Genomic DNA, 22,185 nt, shown 5'->3' on the forward strand with positions numbered 1-22,185 from the left:
TAAAGTAAGTTTTGAACAATTTATTTTCTGGCAAAAAAATCCATGTCCAAGAGGACTATAAGGTACAATGTCTATTCCCAAATCCCTGTAAGTAGAAATGATATCATCCTCCACATCAGGGGTCCACAAAGATCATTCTAATTGAACAACTGTAATGGGATGTACAACATTAGCTCGTCTAATGGTGTCCACACTAGCTTCAGAGAGCCCAATATATTTGACTTTTCCTTCTTGCACAAGCTTCTTGAGTTCTCCCATAGTTTCTTCTATTAGAACTGTAGTATCCATATGGTGCTGGTAGTAAAGATCAATATAATCCACATCAAGGTGCTTCAAGATGTCTTCACAAAATTTTCGTACATACTCTTTTGAGCCTTTAACATAAAAAACACCTTCTGTCACAACATTGCCAAACCGCTAACCACGTTCATACTCAAACACACCTCTCACATATTTTAACATCACACACGCTTATGAATATATTCTCTATGTGGTGGGCTCCAGTATTGTAGCAATAATGCTACAACTCCTGGAACTCCCTTCTTTAATTTTATCAACCCGGTAGTTCGTAACAAACTTGGAAGCGACGGTGCTGTAGGCACAAGTACTAGCTCTTGCCGCAGCTGTCACTTGGTCAGCTGGCACAAGTCCGCTAGGGGCTCAAGCCAACTTCTATGAGCTCTTAGAAGAAGCTTTTTAACTGATGGACGAAAGCTAACTCAAAGGAAGCTAATCTACTTGCGGAAAGAAACTGAAAGCCAAAAAGAAACACAAACCCTAGCAAACCCTAATTCTACCAACTAGTCCTACTGATGCAAAGGACAGAATGCAAACTATGAAAAGAGATGCTATTACTTCTAGGAAGGTAAAATGCATGTGTCTAAGTTATCACTATCTGAAGAAAACATCTTTTTGTATTTTTGTTTAAGTTATTAGAATTATCATGCATGTGCTTTTAACTATTTTTGACTGTGCAGAGGTGGATCAGGGTGGAGAAATGCTTGGGAAAGCTTGGGAAGGTTCAGAGAGGGTCCAAGGGGTCCCTAACACCCTTCCAGAGAGTCTCACAAAGTTTGGCTACCAAGGAACCGTGTTTATGGGCTTCTACAGGAAGTCTGCAGGGGTTCTACAGGATGTTCAGAGATTTCTACAGGATGTTCTGAAAAGAGGATTTTGGAGCATGGATGGAGGGAAAAAGATGGAGGAATGAGTATGGAGGTGAAATAGGGGTATGAAGAGGTCTAGGGCTTGGTGGATGAGGCTAAGGAGTGATTGGATTTGTTCAAGGGAGAGTGAAGCAATGTTGCACAAAAATTAGGGTTTTGGGAGCGAATGGCAAACGTGAAGCAAGGGTTCTAAGTAGAGGGTGGAGTGGATGGTGCTGATGGAGAATAAGCAGATGAAGGAGTGGTACAGGTGCTCTGCAAGTTGTTTTTCCAATCTGAACCAACAAAACTTGTAAATTCAAAGACCTAGTTACGTTGACCTAATTTGCTAGCTGTTAGTAAAGAGAATGAACAGAAGTGTGACCTGCAATGAAACCATGTATTTTCACTCATGCAAATAAGCAAATGAAAGTTTGAACTGGTAACCAACTTCTACACATGAAAATCAAACACTAGTGATTGCATGGCAATGCAAAATCAGTGTTTTTGTGGGTAGCAAAGTCATCCTAGTCACAACTCCTGATCCCACTAAGGGAGAGGTGAAACCACAGATGTTTGTTGGCCCTTTTCTTGAAGCTTTTTCTGTTAACAACCTATCAACTAAATCTGAGCATGAAAAGCTATTTTAAACATAAAAAACAAACTAAATAACAAAACAAGAGTTAGATCTAAATAGCAGATTTTACTCTAAGAATGCAGCAAAAACACATAAAGATAATCAAAGGAGGTATTGGGCGCTTGAGATGGGCCCAACCCCAAGAGCTACAGCCTCCTAAGAGAGATTTAGAGCTGGTGCAAAGCTGGATTCATCTTTATTGATCAAGAAATGAAGAGTTACATCAAAACTATCCACAAGAAGAACTTGAACATGAGCTGAAAGCAAAGCTAATCTATTGCATAAAAATCGAACTACAAACTAGCTAACTAATGGCTAAAACAAAATGACTAACTGGCTACAAAATGACTAACCACTAGCTAACCAAAATGAGGCCCTAAGCCTTCTTATTTATACAATTTGAGGACCCAACAGTCCTCCTAAAATTTAGGGACTTGGCTGCCCTTGTGCTCATTGATTTGGTGGCCTTTGAACTCCGAGCTGATGGTGGAGAATTTGAGGTAAGGGCCCATAAATGAGGGGGACACCTTCCTACAAATCCTCTAGCTTGTTCTCCCACGAATTTGGCTGCCAAGTGCTCATTAAGACCTTCAATTTTGTCTCCAAGTGGACCAAAAAGGCTACACAAAGCACCCATTAGACTTTTTGGCATAATGACTAACCAAATTCACTCTATTAACATAAAAATAATAAAAAACATGCAATAAACCAATGAGAATGGTGGATTAAGTCAACTTAGGAGGTTGAATGAGCCCAAATAATTGTCCATTTTTGGGGCTCATCATCACCCCCCTAATGAAAGTGTTGCTCATCCTCTGAGCAACCAATCTCTCTCCTCGTCTTTGATGATGGCCCTGGTGGCTTCTTTGGCTAACATCTCGGCTGATTTCACCTTTGGCTTCCCTCTTTTCAAACTTCCTGTAGAAACAGTTCTCTGTCTTCCTGTAGAAACAATCTGCTAACAGTTCTCTATCTTCCTGTAGAAACAGTCTGCTAACAGTTCTCTGTCTTCCTGTAGAAACAGTCGGTACTGTCTTAGCCTGCTTGGCTGAGGGTACTTTTCCTTTCATCTGTGCTGTGGCTGCCTTGGGTGTGTCCCTACTTTTCTTCCTCACTGTCTGCTGCTTTTCTTAGTGAATCCTCAGCCTTGTTATGAGTGCACAAGTATATGCAATCATATGGAAGAAATGGTGCCCTCTTCTCTGTCAAAGACAATTCACCAGTGCTTCGTGTGAAAGCAAATATACCATCAACTATCACCTCTCAGCTCCAAAGTAAGATCTTCACAGAAATCATCAAAGATGAACATCTTGCCAACAATCCTCAAATGCTAAGTTGGACCAGTTAGCAGAATGAAGCCATCACCAAATCACCCCACTTTTCAAAGGCTTTGGTAAGCAGGTTATTGTGCTTAAGCATATTAGTAAATGGAATAAGTGGCAATATACGAACACACCCAAGTCCCAAGTTGAAAACACCTTCAAATTTCACAAACATCAGTGAAACAAGGAGACACAAGACAATCAATCAAAACCAAGCCAAAATAGTGTTTTCAGGACTTCCTGTAGAAAGTCCTGTAGCTGATTTCTGGCTTCCTGTAGAAAGTGTCTTCACTGTTTTGGTCTGCGTGGCTGGGGGTGTCTTCCCTTTTAATTTTGGTGTGGTTGCCTTGGTTTTGTCTTCACTTGTTTGGACTTTTTCAGTCCTCTCTGCCCTGCTTTGCAATTGTTTCTTCCGGGGTGTTTGTGTCTTTATTTCACCCGCAGCTTTGGTCTCAACAGCTGGTCCTTTTTCTTGCTTTTTCTGTGGCTTCTCCTGTGATTTTTCATGTGATGGTCTGCCCTGGGTTTCCTTACCCCTGGCTTTCTCTTCTGCCTCAATGTGCTCCCTTTCCTCACTGCTGGATAAAGTGAGTTCCTTGGCCAGAATTCAGATATAATGCACTGTTTTGGCTTGTGCTCTGATCAGAAGGGGAATTCTGTGTATGGTTTCCTCCTTTGATTCTCAATACAGGGTTTCTTAGATGTTTGTATCTCCCTTTTCACCAATTCCCTGGTTATATTGCTGCTGCTGCCCCAAAACTTGACTATCAAAATGAAATTAGGCTCTCACAGACAGAGTGCAGAGCTTAATTTTCACACCCACCAGCATACATATAACCATGTAAAATTCACATTTTTCACAGAGGTTAGCCCTGACAGTGATTTATCTTTTCTACAAGAGAGATTTTAATTTAGGACCCTGGAGAAAATCTCACATGCAGACCATGAAGACAATTCCAGGCAGCGATAATAAAACAACTTTTGAATTCGTAGACAGACTTCCATTCACATTTTCCTTACCCCCTAAACACATCGAATTCACCACCTTTTGAATTATTTGCATGGGAAAGTTATGTTCAGGCCTACCTCACTGAGAATTTCCACCCTCGACGTGAACAGTCCAAGCTTCTTCGTATGCTGGGTTTCTTGTAGCACAGCTTCCTGTAGGAACGCCTGTAGAGTGTGATAGGTGGGAGATTTTTTTAAAAACGGCAGAAATCTAAGAAATCAGGAAGGAAACTTGTAGAGGACCATTGGTTAACTGATCTAGAAGTGGTGGACATGTGCTTCAGTTGACCGTAGTTGAACAAGGAGTGGTGAGAGTTTCAGCCGAGTGTCGTTTAACTGCAGCGTGATTTGTGGTGAGCTGGAAAAAACGTGTGCTGTCTTCATTCAAACTACAGTGATGTTATAGACTGTATGTTCTCCTCTATCTGTTAATTATTTGACGTCCTGTGCACTGGAGTTCAACTGATCTACCACTAACTGTGTTTTTCAACTTCCACGTGAATGACTTACCCATGCATGCTGCGTGATTTTTGCCTGGATGAGTGCAATCGAATATGGCTACCTTCCTAACTGAATCTCACCATCTCATTCATTCATGCAATGCTTTAGATTAGATCTATGCAAACAGATGAACAAGGTTTAGTCACGTACCTGAAGTCAAACGACTGCTTGTGAAGCTTTTTTGCTGCTGCATGCTCTGATTCTGCTGCTGCATGCTTGGATCCTTTGATTGCATGAGGGCTTGGCTGATGATTTTTGATTTCTTTTCCTTATGCAGGTGTCCTCTGGCCGGATCTGAGCTGCATGCAATTGTTTCCACGTTCAGATCTGCACCTTCAAGCTGCTGCTGCTGCATGGTCACAAAACCAGAACTTGTTTTAACCATTGCTCTCAAACGGTAAACCGGATTGATCTGAAACTCGGTGAGCATGTTCCTATCATCATTATGCATCTCCCATAGCAAAATCGTGATCAATGGATGCACGGATTTCGAGAAAACTAGAAAATGGCTGAACATTTCAGAGGTGGATTTCTCGGAAACCGTGCATCGGAAGCGGCTGAAACTGCTTGGGTAGGTTACCATCACTCATATGCATATCCCCATGAAATAGGTTTTGAAACGGATGCACGGCCATGGAGAAAATGCAAAAATGGCTGATGGTGATGGAGGTTTATTTCTTGGAAACCGTGCACCGGGATTGGCTGAAACTGCTCAAGAATGTTGCCATCACCCTTGTACAATTCCCCATAAAACGGTTTGTCAAATGGATGCATGGTTTTCAAGTTATGGCAAAAACAAATTTTGTTCTATGGATTTTTGCCTCAAGGCTTTTTGCAAATGTTTGCATGGAAGGAAAAACTGAGCTTGGGCTGTGATGCAGGTATGGAGATGATGGAGGAGGAGTTGGAAGATTGCATGAGGACTTCTGAACCCTTGAGGAAGCTACCATGTTCACCAAACCACTTTTTGAAATCCATGTCTAGTTTCCCACAATTTCTACAGGAAGTTCCTGTAGAAGCACAATGAGAAGCACAAGGAGGTGGAAAAAATGATGGATAAAGGCAAGGGATGGACACACAAGTGCTTGTAGGCCTAATCAACAGATTCCCACCATTAGATTCACTTTTGAAATTGGATTTGGCTCGTCCAAAGGTTCTACAGGATGTTTCCTATAGAAATACAGAGCTTCCTGTAGAAGGCAAGAAAATTCCTTTGACCTTGATTTGAGTGCTCCTCCTGTCATGAAACGTCCTTCTTGCAACCTGCAATGTCACTGCTGCAACATGAAATTATTCAATGGAGATTAGCTTTTATTTTTATTTTTCTTTTTCTCTTTTTTTGAAAAACAACTAGGGCGCCTCATGGAGGTTTTCACCCCAATTGCCTGCCTTGGGCGCCTCCAAGGGAGGTTTTCACCCAAATATCTTATTCTCTTTTCTCTTTTTTTTTCAACCCATTGACCGCCTCATGGAGGTTTTCAATCAATGAGCCAATCTAAGGCGCCTCCGAGGAGGTTTTCACCTTAGATTTCTATTTTCCTCTTTTTTCATTTTTTTTTCTTTTTTCTCTTTTTTTTTTTCTTTTTTCTACCCTACCCTACTTGAAAAACAAAATCATTTTCAAGTATAAGAATACTTCCAATGGAGCCATGTGCACATCGAGATTAGAGACAAAATGATGTGAAGGCTCGGAATGCATGCTTTGACAACTATCCACATTTCAGAGACAAAATGATCTGACTTTGAAAGTACAAAACATAGCTGAGGAGGAGAGTACTGCTGCAACTTAGTGGCTGTCTGGAACCATGTCTCAATATAGCTTTGATATCCTTGGTCCTTTTTCTAATCTCGATCATTCTTCATGTCACCTTCTAGCATGAATTTCTCATCTTCCTCTTTTTGCTGATCTTTCTCTTGAGTACATGGAGGATTTGATGGTAACCATGAGGGAACTCTCTCGATCTCTGATTCTAATCTCTTCTCTTCATCAAGTGCAGCCCATGGTTCTTTGATCTCCTCTTTGGAATCTTCTTTTTCCTTTGGTCCTTCAAGGTTGTCAATATAATCTCTGTTTTGTAACACTCTTCCTGAGCTTTGGTGAACATCATTGAGCTCAAGAGAAGTCATTTGCACATTTTGTGCCTCAGCTTTGCAATTGGGTTGAGCTACTCCCTGGTATGGCTTTGGAAATGGTACGGGTAGTTGAGTGGAGGTGTGAAATTGAGATGGAGATGGATGGCATTGTGGTTGGGTAGGCATTTGGGGTTGCCTTGGTGGAGGAGGAGGCGATGGTTGTGGATGAGCAGGCGGTGGAGGAAAATGAGCGGGATGAGAGTTGTACTGGGGCCTCCACTCCTGATAAGGTGCATTCCATTGAGGTTGTGGCTGAGCATAAGAGTGAAATGAATGAGCAACTGGTTGGGCATAATATGGATCTGTGAAGGAACAAGGAGGATATGACCAAGGAGGAGGTGTAGACCAGGAAGGATGAGCAGGGGGACCCCAAGAAGGCATGAAAGTGGCTTGATAAGGGTCATAATAGGTCTCGGGTGTCCCTTGCAGTTCCTGCTGGTAAGATCTAGGTCCATGCGGCCAACTTTGGTTCATGTAATAGAGTGATTCAGTGGCTCCTTTGGCTCTCTGATATGCAGCTTTGAATCTGGGTAAGGAAGGGCACTGATCTGTAGGATGGTATTCTTCACAGACAAAACACACTTCTATGGAGTACAATGGACATTCGTTCCTAGGATGCTTTCTAGTGCACCTAGGACAAAAAATGACCAAAGCCCTCTTGGCTTCCTCTTGCTTCTGTTGGATCCGCAAGGTATCCAGTTGCATGGCAAGAAACTGCCTCATATCACTCTTGAAATCTTTGATCTGATTTTCAAATTCATCTTTGGACAAGATGTTTCTCCCAACATTTCTGCTTGTAGCCATTTGCTCCAGAGGAATGTTTTCTTCTTCTTCTCCCCTAGAGGTTCTTCAAATATGTCTTGATGTCCACCCAAGGGTTCTTCAATCACAGCCATCGAAGAAGAGAGAAGGCTGTGTGAAGCAGTGGGGGTGTTGTGCAATAATTTTTCTAACTTATCTCTACTCCTACAAGGCATGAAATGAAATCTTTTTGGTTGATTTTTGCTTTTTTCTACTTCTACTTGCAAAACTGAAATAGATTGAACTGCAACTAACTATCTTGCTAAAATGAAAATGCGGAATTGAAATGAAAGCAGGAAATGACTAATCTATTTTTCTCAAATGAAATTGTAGGAATGAAATGCTAGGCTACGCTTGCGGAATTGAAATGCTAATCTACGCTTGCAGAAATGAAATTGCGGAATTGAAATGCTAATCTATGAAAGCAGGAAATGCTAATCTATGAAAGCAGGAAATGCTAATCTATGAAAGCAGGAAATGTTAATCTATGAAAGCAGGAAATGATAATCTATGAAAGCAGGAAATGCCTATGCTACTTTTGCAGAATGGAAATGAAATAAACTACTGAGCAGAAGGCAAGAGTAAGAAAATAGAAGAAAAGCAACAATTACTAATACTCTGACGCTTCCCCGGCAACGGCGCCAAAAAGATGGTGGGCTCCAGTATTGTAGCAATAATGCTACAACTCCTGGAACTCCCTTCTTTAATTTTATCAACCCGGTAGTTCGTAACAAACTTGGAAGCCACGGTGCTGTATGCACAAGTACTAGCTCTTGCCGCAGCTGTCACTTGGTCAGCTGGCACAAGTCCGCTAGGGGCTCAAGCCAACTTCTATGAGCTCTTAGAAGAAGCTTTTTAACTGATGGACGAAAGATAACTCAAAGGAAGCTAATCTACTTGCGGAAAGAAACTGAAAGCCAAAAAGAAACACAAACCCTAGCAAACCCTAATTCTACCAGCTAGTCCTACTGATGCAAAGGAGAGAATGCAAACTACGAAAAGAGATGCTATTACTTCTAGGAAAGTAAAATGCATGTGTCTAAGTTATCACTATCTGAAGAAAACATCTTTTTGTATTTTTGTTTAAGTTATTAGAATTATCATGCATGTGCTTTTAACTATTTTTGACTATGCAGAGGTGGATTAGGGAGGAGAAATGTTTGGGAAAGGTTGGGAAGGTTCAGAGAGCGTCCAAGGGGTCCCTAACACCCTTCCAGAGAGTCTCACAAAGTTTGGCTGCCAAGGAACCGTGTTTATGGGCTTCTACAGGAAGTCTGCAGGGGTTCTACAGGATGTTCTAAAAAAAGGATTTTGGAGCATGGATGGAGGGAAAAAGATGGAGGAATGAGTATGGAGGTGAAATGGGGGTATGAAGAGGTCTAGGGCTTGGTGGATGAGGCTAAGGAGTGATTAGATTTGTTCAAGGGAGAGTGAAGCAATGTTGCACAAAAATTAGGGTTTTGGGAGCGAATGGCAAACGTGAAGCAAGGGTTCTAAGTAGAGGGTGGAGTGGATGGTGCTGATGGAGAATAAGCAGATGAAGGAGTGGTACAAGTGCTCTGAAAGTCGTTTTTCCAATCTGAACCAACAAAACTTGTAAATTCAAAGACCTAGTTACGTTGACCTAATTTGCTAGCTGTTAGTAAAGAGAATGAACAGAAGTGTGACCTGTAATGAAACCATGTATTTTAACTCATGCAAATAAGCAAATGAAAGTTTGAACTGGTAACCAACTTCTACACATGAAAATCAAACACTAGTGATTGCATGGCAAAGCAAAATCAGTGTTTTTGTGGGCAGCAAAGTCATCCTAGTCACAACTCCTGATCCCACTAAGGGAGAGGTGAAACCACAGATGTTTGTTGGCCCTTTTCTTGAAGCTTTTTCTGTTAACAACCTATCAACTAAATCTGAGCATGAAAAGCTATTTTACACATAAAAAACAAACTAAATAACAAAACAAGAGTTAGATCTAAATAGCAGATTTTACTCTAAGAATGCAACAAAAACACATAAAGATAATCAAAGGAGGTATTGGGCGCTTGAGATGGGCCCAACTCCAAGAGCTACAGCCTCCTAAGAGAGATTTAGAGCTGGTGCAAAGCTGGATTCATCTTTATTGATCAAGAAATGAAGAGTTACATCAAAACTGTCCACAAGAAGAACTTGAACATGAGCTGAAAGCAAAGCTAATATATTGCATAAAAATCGAACTACAAACTAGCTAACTAATGGCTAAAACAAAATGGCTAACTGGCTACAAAATGACTAACCACTAGCTAACCAAAATGAGGCCCTAAGCCTTCTTATTTATACAATTTGAGGACCCAACAGTCCTCCTAAAATTTAGGGACTTGGCTACCCTTGTGCTCATTGATTTGGTGGCCTTTGAACTCCGAGCTGATGGTGGAGAATTCGAGGTAAGGGCCCATAAATGAGGGGGACACCTTCCTACAAATCCTCTAGCTTGTTCTCCCACGAATTTGGCTGCCAAGTGCTCATTAAGACCTTCAATTTTGTCTCCAAGTGGACCAAAAAGGCTACACAAAGCACCCATTAGACTTGTTGGCATAATGACTAACCAAATTCACTCTATTAACATAAAAATAATCAAAAACATGCAATAAACCAATGAGAATGGTGGATTAAGTCAACTTAGGAGGTTGAATGAGCCCAAATAATTGTCCATTTTTGGGGCTCATCACTATGCACAACAAATTTCATCCAACTCTGATACCAAAATGATGTCACAAACCATAGGGTATGTAAATTAATAATTAACACACAACATAAAACTGAAATCCACACAATATGTATGCACATAAACTCTCAGAAATAAGATATTTAGAAGAGAACTTATTGGACTAATAATTGGCCTCTCATTCCTCATTCTCCTTCCCTTACATGCCTCATGGACTCACCTAAATTTATACAAGTGGATCTGAACCCAAAGTAGGTTCTAGATCCCAAACAAACTCCCAAAATGTATCTCATGATCGATAAAAGCTCTCACCTAATCCCTTATCTCTAGATGAGATCTAACTAACCATCAAATCTCTCAACACTTCTAAAATACTCTCAAAATTTTTCCTAATTACAATAATTCTCATTTTCTCTTCAAAATATAGGAAAATACATTAAATAATTAAATCCTAACATATGAAATCGACTCCTTTGGTAAAATGATACCCTAGGTTAGATGCTCCTGCATCACCAGATGTTCTTCCTTTGCCCCTTTTCTTCTTATCTTGAGTAACAAATGCAGTGGGTTCTTCTTCTCCACTCTTATGAATTCTCCCTCTTGAAATCATCCCCGATTATTCTTTAGATAGCTTTCCAACAAGTTCATCAAATGACGGAAAAATTTTGTTATTTCTTATGGCAGTAATGAAGGTTTCTCAAACAGGAGGGAGACCTCTAAGAGTTACAATTACCAATTCCCTGTTAGGTACAATTTCTCCAACTCTCTACAATTGATATTTAAGGCGAGATATCCTCATGATATAGGATTGCACAATCTCTCCTTTATTCATATTCATTTCTTTTAGATGATATTTTAAGGTGATTATTTCATTCAAATTGTTGACTTGATACATGCCAGCCAACTTATCATACATATCCTTAGACTTATTCAAATTCCCAACATACGCAAGTAAATGATCTTGTAAATCATCAACTATAATTTGTTTTGATTTTAAATCACCTTTCTTGTACTTGAACTTGGTAGCAACAAAATCATTCTCTAGAGGCTTAGGTACATTTCCTTGAATTTATTCTAAAACATTACTATTATCAACTATGATCTCCAACATAATCTTCCAACCGGAAAAGTTAGATGAGTCACCCAACTTGTCATTTTCCTTGAAGAAAGAGGAAGACATATTGACTTTATTAGATAATCTCCTTCAACTTTATAAAGATTATTTATTCAATTCTTGTATCCTTTTGGGCTTGTCCTTCACCTTGGCTTTGATACCATGTTAAATTTTTACACTGCTCTATGTTGTTTCAATTACTTTAGCTCAATTCAATTCTTCAATTAGAAATATTTCAATAGAAATTAATAATTTTCATCGATCAATAGTAAATGAATATAGAACAATAATGCAATGACAATAAGAGACAATCAACACATCAACAAAACACACCATATTTGTTCAATGGCTAGGGGAAAACCCACTATGGGGAAAACCCTTTGAAATTCTTCTTCTATTAGATTATCATAGAATGTTTAGCAGAGAGTAAAATGAGGAAATATAAAATAATCTATCAAAATTAACCCAAAACATTTAGAAATATGTTCCCAACATCAATATTGATCAGACAAAAATTTTCTTGCTTGCGGTCAACTGCGGTCAAATGTCAAATTTTAACCCTAGATATCAATCGCATGGAGGAAGAGGTATACATGTGGTTGAGAGCTTCCAACCACATGGATGAGCCTGTGTGCTTGTAGTTTTAACCAAAATTTTCCCGTGTTAAGTCTATGGTTGGAAACCAAAACTATAAACACTTGTGCAAGCTTCTAGCCCTGTAATTTCAGACTTGTATGAACCAATCTTCGCGACCTAGCCTCAGACCTGTGTGAACTAATCAATGAAGAATGGAAGAAGAATATGATTGATGATGATTATGAAAAAATGATGTTGAGGGAACTTGTATTTATAGGCTTCCAAGGGTGTCTAATTTTTTGTTAGGGAAGGGCCAATCAAATGTGACATTTTTGGGTTTAAATTTAAAAATACACTTTCCTTTGTCCAAATTGAGTGCTTCAAAAGTCAAAATTGATCCTCTCGAAAAGAGGAATCTAGTATCATGATTATAATTTGTCACTGAGCTGCTAAAAATTAACACATGCAAGAAAAACTATCAAGTATGAAATAACTTGAATAAGGATTGTATAAACTAGTGCAACCACAACAATAAATTTGGTTGATATATGCATAAATCAAACATATGCACAACAACATTAGTAAATATGGTTGATATATATAGATAGGTGTATATAAACCACATTAATAATTATTATGTGTATTGCATGGACATAATATTAATAATATTAATATATATGGTGGGGATTTTTTTTGAAGAAAAATCACAACTTTCTATTAAAAATAAAAAGCTACATCAGTACATGCACAAGTCGATTCGATTAATGTCCCTAAGGACTAATTGTATGTTCTTTAAGTACTCATTGTAGCTTAGCTATATATATAAAAAAAGAAACATTTACCCAGATAAGTTGGATTTCTCTCTTTTGCCCTTTTTCTTTTGAACATTTTGCCAAACCCCAAACTTTGGAGTGGCCATAGAAATTGTGAATTCTTCTCCTACTAATTTTGCTAGAACTTTCTTAACTAAGTCTGAACTCTCTCAGACATGTGTTAACTGTTGGGCGTGGGATCCCCACAAGGAAAGTTTTGGGGATTAAAGCCCCATTTTGACTAAGTCCATTGTAAAGACTCCACAATTTGTGGGCGTGGAGCATGAAGTTGTAATAGAGTAATAGGGTTGTCCACCCTTACTTTTGTAAATGTAGTGTCGGTTTGAGAGATCTACCCATGGTCTATGGACCATAGAATTGTATAAATAGAGTGAGGCTCTAAGTGTAAAGAGACATCTCGACAATGAAACAGGGAAATCAATCGATGAAGCAGTGAGTCTAAGTGTAGATTCGTGTCTTTGGGTTGTAGAGTAGGGGAAGGCTCTACAGCTAAGTGCGTAGAAGCCTAGTAGTCTGCACCTGAGTGTGTGAACCCTTGCAACTGAGTGCGCATGGAAGGTTGAGTCTGTAACCATTGGAAGCATTAATAAAGAGAAGTTTTACCATATTTCTGTGTATATTTTCCTGTTTTATGCATTGAAGTATATTGGGTATGAATTACAAGTTTACTATTTATTTACTGCGTGAACTTATATAAATGTGCTAAGTAAGTGAATATAATATAAGGTATCTGTTTATGCGAAGATAACTAACTGTTATAAAAAGATAAGTAAGATCCATGATGTGACTTGGATAAATAGTGTAGATAACTACTCCAGTAGCGCAAAATTCAAGAAGCCCCCGGCTAGGGCTGCACGAAGGCGACTATAACAGGGTGTGAAGACCCTGCAGGTTAGGGAAGTGCGTGAAGTAACCTATGCGAAGGTATTCACAGTTGGACTAAATAAACCCCTCAGACATCTCAAGGGTGTGGAAACCTGGTTCCAACATCCCCCCCATACTGCTTCAGGTGAGACCACAATCTGTGCTCTACAGACTGTTGCCGAAAGGGCCAGTAGTACAGGGATTTGTTTGGCTAATTAACTCCAAACTTGGGTGAGGCCCCAACAAGCCAACAAATGGTTCCGTTGCCAGACAAGAATCTGCATAGAGATGTCTGATGTCGTATCACTAGAATTCAACTAAGAAAGAAATTGAAGGTTGGTTGGATATGAGAATTCACGAGTTCACAGCACAGGAGAATAGGAATCCATGACTATTAAAAGAAGAGTGGTTAGACTGCTACCTATACACAGAGATCCACGAAATTTTCTTCGCATCTTTCCCTACTGAGTTGTATGAGTGGATCGCGAAGTTAGCAGATAGCCAAGGAAGGTGTAAGCTCGACAGTCCTATTGTGTGGACCCCAGAGTTGGTGCGCAAATTGGAAGCATCAGAGGATAAGATTGTGCACTATTGATCACTAGCTCCATCGAATTATAGGAGGATTCACTACTGATTTTGCAGTAGATACTTTAGTTAGCTATAGCAAGGCAGAGCGATGCTTCCTCAAAGGACCACGAGGTAAGTATGTTAAGTCTCTGAACATTTGGATTAAAATGCTACTGTGTGAAAAGAAGATTATGTGAATACATTGATGTTCGGGGCTACGCGAAGTGGGAGAATTTACAGAAACGAAGGTAGTGCAGAACTAGAAACTAGCCCCTTGATTTCACCTTCGCGAGGGGATGAGGAAGAGATCGTGAAGGTCTCATGAAGAAGTGTGATAAATTTGATAAGGCAGAGGATTCTGGGCATACCACCCCCACCCACACCACCACTAGTTTCACCGCCTTCACCCCCATCTTCACCCCTACCACCTCCGCCACCACTGCGAGTCAATATGGCAAGCACAATAAAGTTTCCGGTGTTCAAGGGAGTAGGAAATGAAGATCCGGACCAGTTTTGGTTCATGATAAAAGCTATATGGGAAGTGCAGGGAGTTACAGATGACAATATAAGGAAAGTGACATTGGTCAGCGGTCTACACAATCACGCACTGACCTATTATATTAAGCATTCTAATGACAATCCGAATGCAAGGATCGCGGATATCCAAATTGCACTGAACAAAGAATTTAGCAAGCCAAAGTCAGAGGCATAGTCGATCATTGGGTTCAAGGAGATCACTATGCTACCAGGCGAGACTCCTTGGGAATTAGATTAGAGACTGAAGTGCACGATTTGCGAAGCTAATATGACTTTGACGAATGGAAAACACCGCGAATGGGTTGTAGCATCGCTATGCCGCATTTGAGGAATGCATTGTCACAACAAAGGTTAACAACTCAGGCAGATGCCTTGGAGATCGCGATGAGGCTGCATGAGACCTTGATATAGGATCCTAACCTAGGATTTCAGTAGATCCACACGTAGATGAAAAACTTATGCCTTGATATGCAGAGTCTGAAATAGGACAGGACAACTCGTCCAGAAGTGCGCCAAGAGGTATGGTGTGTTAAATGGAAGGATCAGGGTCATGACAAGGACCACTACCCAGCATTCCCGAATTACCTCACGGGAGGAGGACCGATGCCATTAAGACTAGAGGCCCAAGCAGGACCTAGTGCGGTGCCTGCGTTATGGTGTGCAATTTGTGAAATAGGAGGAAAGCATGCTATGGACAATTGCCATTTGTTGCAGAAGTACACACAAAATTTGCAACAGTTGTTCTGTAATTTCTGTAGATCGGTGGGACACAATGAGCACACCTGTAGAAGCTATGAGATGATGATGGATATGAATCATACCTACAGAGTTCAGGTCGAAACATGACCCCTTGACTAGAACATAGGAGTGGCACGAATTGGATTTCAGTTGCTTGGACGAGGCCGAGGTGGAGGAGGACCTAGAAGAGGTTGCAGATAGCTGATATGTTATAATTGCAGGGGGTCAGGACATTATGCTCATGATTGTATGAATCCAACACATCCATCATGTTTGTATTGTACCTTGTTTGATCATGAAATAGAGGATTGTCCCACACTGATAGCGAGGCTGCAGGACAAGGGAGCGGTCCAACCTCCCCTGACTCAGAACTGTTATAAAATTATATATTACAGAGCAATGGAACACATAAAATATTGCAGAAATATAAACACAAAAAACGCATAAAAACAAGAGAGACACAAATATACGTGGTTCACCCAGTTTGGGCTACATCCACCCCAAACAGCCAGTCCTTCCTTTCTATTATCCAGCAAAATGAAGAGACACAACCTACAACAGATCTGCTGTAATATCCTCTGTTTTCTCTCACAGTCTCGCCTCTCTATTTCTCGCTCACAGAATACACATCTATATCTTAGCCTCAAATACAATGCCCTCATACAGAGAGAGGGGTTTCCTTCTAGGGAAAAAAACCCTAAACTAAACATAAGTTCTACCGTCAGATCATCCGCCTAATGAACAACCCAGATTGACTAGAAATTACTATACTTTTACAAGGCCATTTTACATCTGTTTTTAGCTTCGGGGGTGCTACCCCCGAGCCCCCGCCGAGGGACCGCTGGCCCCCGGACCCCCCAGCTGGGGGTGATTGGCCCCTCCGGACCCCCACGGGGGGGACAAATCCCCCTCGCACCCCCCTCGTGTGGAGGGGTGTGCAAACTTTCTGGGGTATACATCCGGCTGAAACAAAGACCTTTGAACAATCATACTCCACACACAACAAGAACTTGCAAATGATGAGGTCTGAGTCGTGCTAGGAAGACCTTAACATGAACATGGTGCTCCGAAGTGGAATTACGATAGGGGATGATAAAGGAAAGTAGCCAAAAGATAGTACTTGGGTTCACAAGGCTTCGACAAAAGAACCAGAGTTTAATTTGGAGCGTGCTAAGGAAACCTTCATGGAAGCTAGGAAGAGCTTCGCTCATGCCTCCACTTCAGGAAACAAAGACAGACCGGAGCTAGAAATGGACCCATCAATGCTCACGACATTCCTAGAAACATGTATGAAGCTATTGCATGACAACAAGGCTGTAAAGGGATTGTAAGAACTCATAAATAGATGCGCTAGGACCATGCCAGGAGAACCGCACATAGTATAGAAGATTGGAAATCATGCAACGAGGACAGGAAGAGAAATGAGATTGACCATGCAGATTGGAGAATATGAAATGGACCAAGTAATTTTGGATTTAGGATCAGACACGAACGTTCTGCTGAAGGAGACATGGGAGCGCATGGGAAGGCCTACGCTACAATGGTCTCCTATCCAGCTGCGAATGGCAAACCAACAAAAGATCATACCTATGGGGAGATTGCAGGGAATCACCATGGATATTGAAGGAGCAAGCACGCTAGCAGACTTTGAAGTGATATAGATTGTTGATGACAGTAATCCCTACCCCATGCTATTAGGAATAGATTGGGCCACTGACATGAACAGGGTGATAAATTTGAAGAAGCGCAAGATGATTTTTGAGAAAAATTCTCTGCGCGTAGTCGTACCTTTGGACCCTACAGAAGGATCGTGCTACACGAAGCCAGTGTGTGACTATGAAAGCGATGACGACTTAGACTACATCTACAAGATAACCGTGCGAGAGCAAGACTGGGTAAATCCAACCACAGATGGATGAATCTAATGGGACTGTGAAAGCTCCTGTACGTCGGATTCGGATGAAAAGAGAGTGATGGCAGAACCAGTTACACAAGGTAACCATGATGAACTGAAACATGATGACAAGATTGTTGCACCATGTATCAACGTAAGTAAGGGATCTGCCTACATATGATGGATCAAGTGAGGTAGGTGCCTTCCTGAACATATTTGAAGGAGAGGTGTTGGAACAACAATGTTTTGAGGTGTTGAAATGGGTACTACGCGCTACACCGCGAGGAGGTGGGGTATGCACCAATGAAGCTTTGAGGACTGGTGTAGATGTAGGAGAATGATGCGCATGCATTTTGGAAAGTGTCTGATGTGACTAACAGACGAGAATGATGGATGGGATGATCCGTGCATGCATCTTTCTAGGTGGGTACAGGCATATGGTAAACAACCTATGCGGATGCACATGGACTTCGTGTTTGGGAACACAATCAATAAGCAGGTGATGGTGAGGCAATTGCATGAATGGTCCCTCCAGTTGGGATGACGAATTGTGGAAAGAATGAGTGTGTAAAAGGTTACCCACACAGAAGCCTTTAATGAAGTGTGTGAAACACTGAACAGGGTATATAATGCACAACGGAGTGATTGGGACCTTCGTGTACCAACAGTTTGTTGGGCATATAGGACAACATGCAAAAAACTGACGAGGTAGATACCTTCTAGGGTGGCATATGGAGCAAAAACTGTAGTCACAATAGAGTACAATATGCCTAGTCTACGGATAGCACCTTCAATAGATATGACAGTTTGCAGAGACTTGGAAGAAGGGATCGCACAGCTAAACAAAGCAGAACGCTTGGGACCTAAGGAAGAAATTTGACATGGTGATCTTAGGCTCCAAGAACTCATGAAAGAAAGGATGCGATTAAGAGAGAAAAGCACTCTGATAGAAGCGGAAGTCAAGAAGCTTGAGGAAGAAATAAAGAAGGATTTTCTCGATGAGAAAACCAGGGTGATAAAATAGGGTGCGCACGATTACATTGACGAATTTGGGGACTACCACCGAGAGTTGATCAGTTTGATGCCTTGGATTGGACCATATATTACTAGAAGGATAACCCATGGTGGCGTGATGTAGAGGGTAAAGAGTGTGACGCGGACTGTAAAAATAAAAGGCGAATTTTCTCCAGGAAAAGTGACGAATGACTGGTTGGAACCCTATATATTTGGCACGAACACCTGAATAGTCAAGGGAAGTACATTCTTAGTGCTATCAACAATTGAAAGGAGGCATGGGATTATAAAATACTTTGCTCGATAGTTGCGTGATGTCGGGGGTGCGTGCAGAAGCAAAGTGTCACAAGGTTTGCGACTGCGCTAGGGGGGATGCGCTGTCGCGCGGGTTGGCTGGAAAGTGACCATTGTAGTCACTATTCACGATGTGATGCTTGACTTTAGACCAAATGGGCCAATGGCAGGCATTTAAGATGAGCTTTATGGGCAATATTTGGGAATATGTACTACTAAGGAAGCAGTAATGGACTGGATTTGGGGGGAATGGTCGAATACAAATTCAAAAGGTGCTATAAATTACAAAGGGATGCCCAGCAAACAACACTTGGTCATGTGTTAATTGAGCTATAGTGCGCCCCAAGTATTCTGAACTGAGACCTGTTTTTCCTGTGGAGAGCATTGGTTGAGCCCTTGATTGAATGGTTGAGAGATTTCTAGATGAACAAGATGGTAGTGTCTGAAGAAGCCAAGGAAATCGCAGAGATAAGCACTGAACAACCCGCACAGGCCATGACCATAGAAGAGGCCCTTGAGAGTGTCGGGATTGTTGCAGAAATCCCTAAATCACCGCGAACACTGAGACCGAAGAAATATAAATAGCCAATGATTCTGGTGCATGTGTCCCCTCGAACCCCACTGCGAACCAGATTAACAATGGAGGAAAAAGGGAAATCGTTTAACCTGGAAACTGATGAGGAGGAAGAAGACTTGGAGGATACCATAATTTAAGAGGACGAGGATGAGGGCATGGAGGAAGAAATTGAGGGGCAGGCCCTCTAACTAAGCTGCCTAAGTATGTCCCTCCACGGAAGGGGAAGGCGAAGGTGCCCAAGGACCTCGATGAGAGCAAGAGCTCTTTGCAGACTCCGCTCCTTTCGGACGATATCATCTTTGAAGGAACGCACTTGGGAAGGGTGCCGAGCTTAAAATTCGAAGACTGGGATCTCACTGACCACAAGAAATTCCCTCACTTGGCGACCGCGCACCTCATGAAGCCAAAGAAACACACCGCGACAGGAGTCATAGAGTTGGAGCCGCACAAGTGGTTATGCAGAGTCGAAAAGGCAGGGTTGTTGAACCTACTATGGGTGCCGCATTACCATCGTGTCCCACTGAATATCTTCCTTATCAGGCAGTTGCTCTGCCTGGTGCATGGTGGGTGTTTGTGGCTGCAGGAGCTCATCCCCATCACGGACCACCTAATCCATCAAATTACCCGACTCTTGTGTAAAGGAGAAGACCCAACAGGCATTTCGAAGGGGAAAAGTAGTGATTTGGCCATCGCGGAGGCCATGAAAAAGAAATACAAGTTGGAGAAGAAAAAGAGGGGCTACACGATCTCCAATATCAACAACAAGGAAGTCAGAGTGGCGACTCAGATACTTGTGGGTAAGGTCATGTGGAAGTGCTGCGCAGACGAGGTGCCTGTGCCGGTGGTGGCACTTACTTAACAATGTGCAAAAGGGGTCTAGTTTAACTGGTCTGAATTCTTGTGCAAGGAGTTCCTGGAGAATTTCTGCGAGGCATAGGAACAAGGAAAAACTTTCCACTATGCATGGCTTCTGCTGTCCATAGTGCTGGTGGCTAGGGAATTTCCGGAGGACAACTAGTTCCCCACAATTACGAGGGATCTCCTGGAGGTCGTGAAGTATGCTTCACTGTGGGCCACTAAGGACGCGAACTGGATCCGCGACAGTAAAATATTCTGGGTGTTCATGGAGATGAACATCAGAATGGGGATTAACCACAAGCCACGATTATCACCCAATGTCTACAACAGCCTACAAAGTTTCGCAGAGTTTAATGCAGACTTTCATCACATCTACCTTAGGGCGCGCATGGACCCTACAAAGAAGTGGAACGAACTACCTTATATAGCCAAAAATTATGTGATCTTCGACGTACTTGAGACGTGGCCACCGGAGTGGCACGCTCCAGACATCTCTGCACTCGAAAATTCTGCTGCACATAAAAAGGAGGAAAAACTGCGTGTGGCACAATTGGCGGAAAAGAGAAGGAAAGAAGCAACAACAACAAAGGTGTAGGAGGCACGGGACACTACGTAGACAATAGCGGAATAGAAAAAGGCCGCAGCAGTAGCACAGAAGGCTACAGAGAAGGAGCGTGAGGGCCAGAAGTTGCCTTCGCCGGAGCAGGAGCAAGAGATGGAAACAGAGGTAGAGGAGGGCGGCACAGACCCACAGAAAATGACGAAAATATTAAAGCGCCAATGCCTGAGCGAGCGGATGGGGTCACGCAAGAAGGTAAAAGCGTCGAAGCTGTCTATTGATTTGATCACCCTTACTGAGGGGGATTTGCACGATATAGGGGAGACGGTGCGCGACGTCACCATAGAGGCCCTCTAGAACTTTACAGAGGAGAACCAGATTATGTTGGAGGCCCTCCAAGTGTAGATTGAGGATTTTCAGGTGTGCACTCCTCAGGCTGGTACTCTCTCGACCAACCTCATAATAGGGAGAGTTGCAGCCAAGGAAATGTTGCACGCTCGTACGACCAACAAAATAGTGCTTCCAGAAGGGGCACTGGTTACAGCAAATGAGGCCGACCGACCTACGATTAGTACATTGAAGGGGATAGGGATTAACATGGCTACACTCCCTCGGGAGACACTCTATGTTCTACAGGATGGGATTACTGCAGAACTACGTGATAGGTAAGGCCGCGCACTTTAGGTGTTGAGTGAACAGAATATCATCATGGAGTAGTTGAGCTTGTAGCATGATGAGATCGTGTATTAGAATAGGTAGATGGTACAGGTAATTGAAGAAGCCCACCAGATGGTCCCTGAGATGGCCATCCAAATAGAAGCACCAGTAGAGGCGCGCATCGAGAGATTAGCAGTAGGGGTGTGCATGGCGTGAGAAGAAATCTCTAAGGTTCAGCTGGAGCTAAACCTTTAGATTGTAGAGCTGCGGTTGAAGGTGCAACCTTCAACTCCTCCAGAGGTAAGGGAATAGCACACCAACACCATTACATAAGGGCTGGAGGAGATCAACAGTGCATTAAGGTACTACACCAGAATGTTGGAAGAATCATTCAAGGTCCTCACAAATTTACAAGAGGAACCGAACATACAACACTTAGAAACAGAGGAGCATGAGCTACAACAGTAGTACGACAACGTCAAAGGGACCATGTAGATGGTGGCCCTCACTCATAGGCTTGCACGAATGCAACAGGCCAAAGTGCTTAAAGAGCAAGTAGACACATTGCGACACGAAGAAGTAGTTTTGAAGGTGCGTGTTCAGCCTTGGATCAATGAGGCCTTCGTAATCACTAAAATAATTGAAGGTAAGCTTGCGTAGATGCAGGGGATGCAAGAACAGATCCAGGGAAGAAGTTTCCACACCGCGGTCTTGGAATAATGTGTACAGGAGATACAACAGGCAGCTGCTCAGTGCCGTGCCAACATTGAAACCGTCTAAGCAGAGTTGGGAGGTCTCGATGTGAAGATCTCCGCACCAACAGAGTGACTCGAGGGCGAGTCACAATGTTTGTGT

The sequence above is a fragment of the Pinus tabuliformis genome, chromosome 4_2 (assembly GCF_031772625.1).
Source record: "Pinus tabuliformis cultivar Carrire ecotype Pingquan chromosome 4_2, CPIR1, whole genome shotgun sequence".
Lineage (NCBI taxonomy): Eukaryota > Viridiplantae > Streptophyta > Pinopsida > Pinales > Pinaceae > Pinus > Pinus tabuliformis.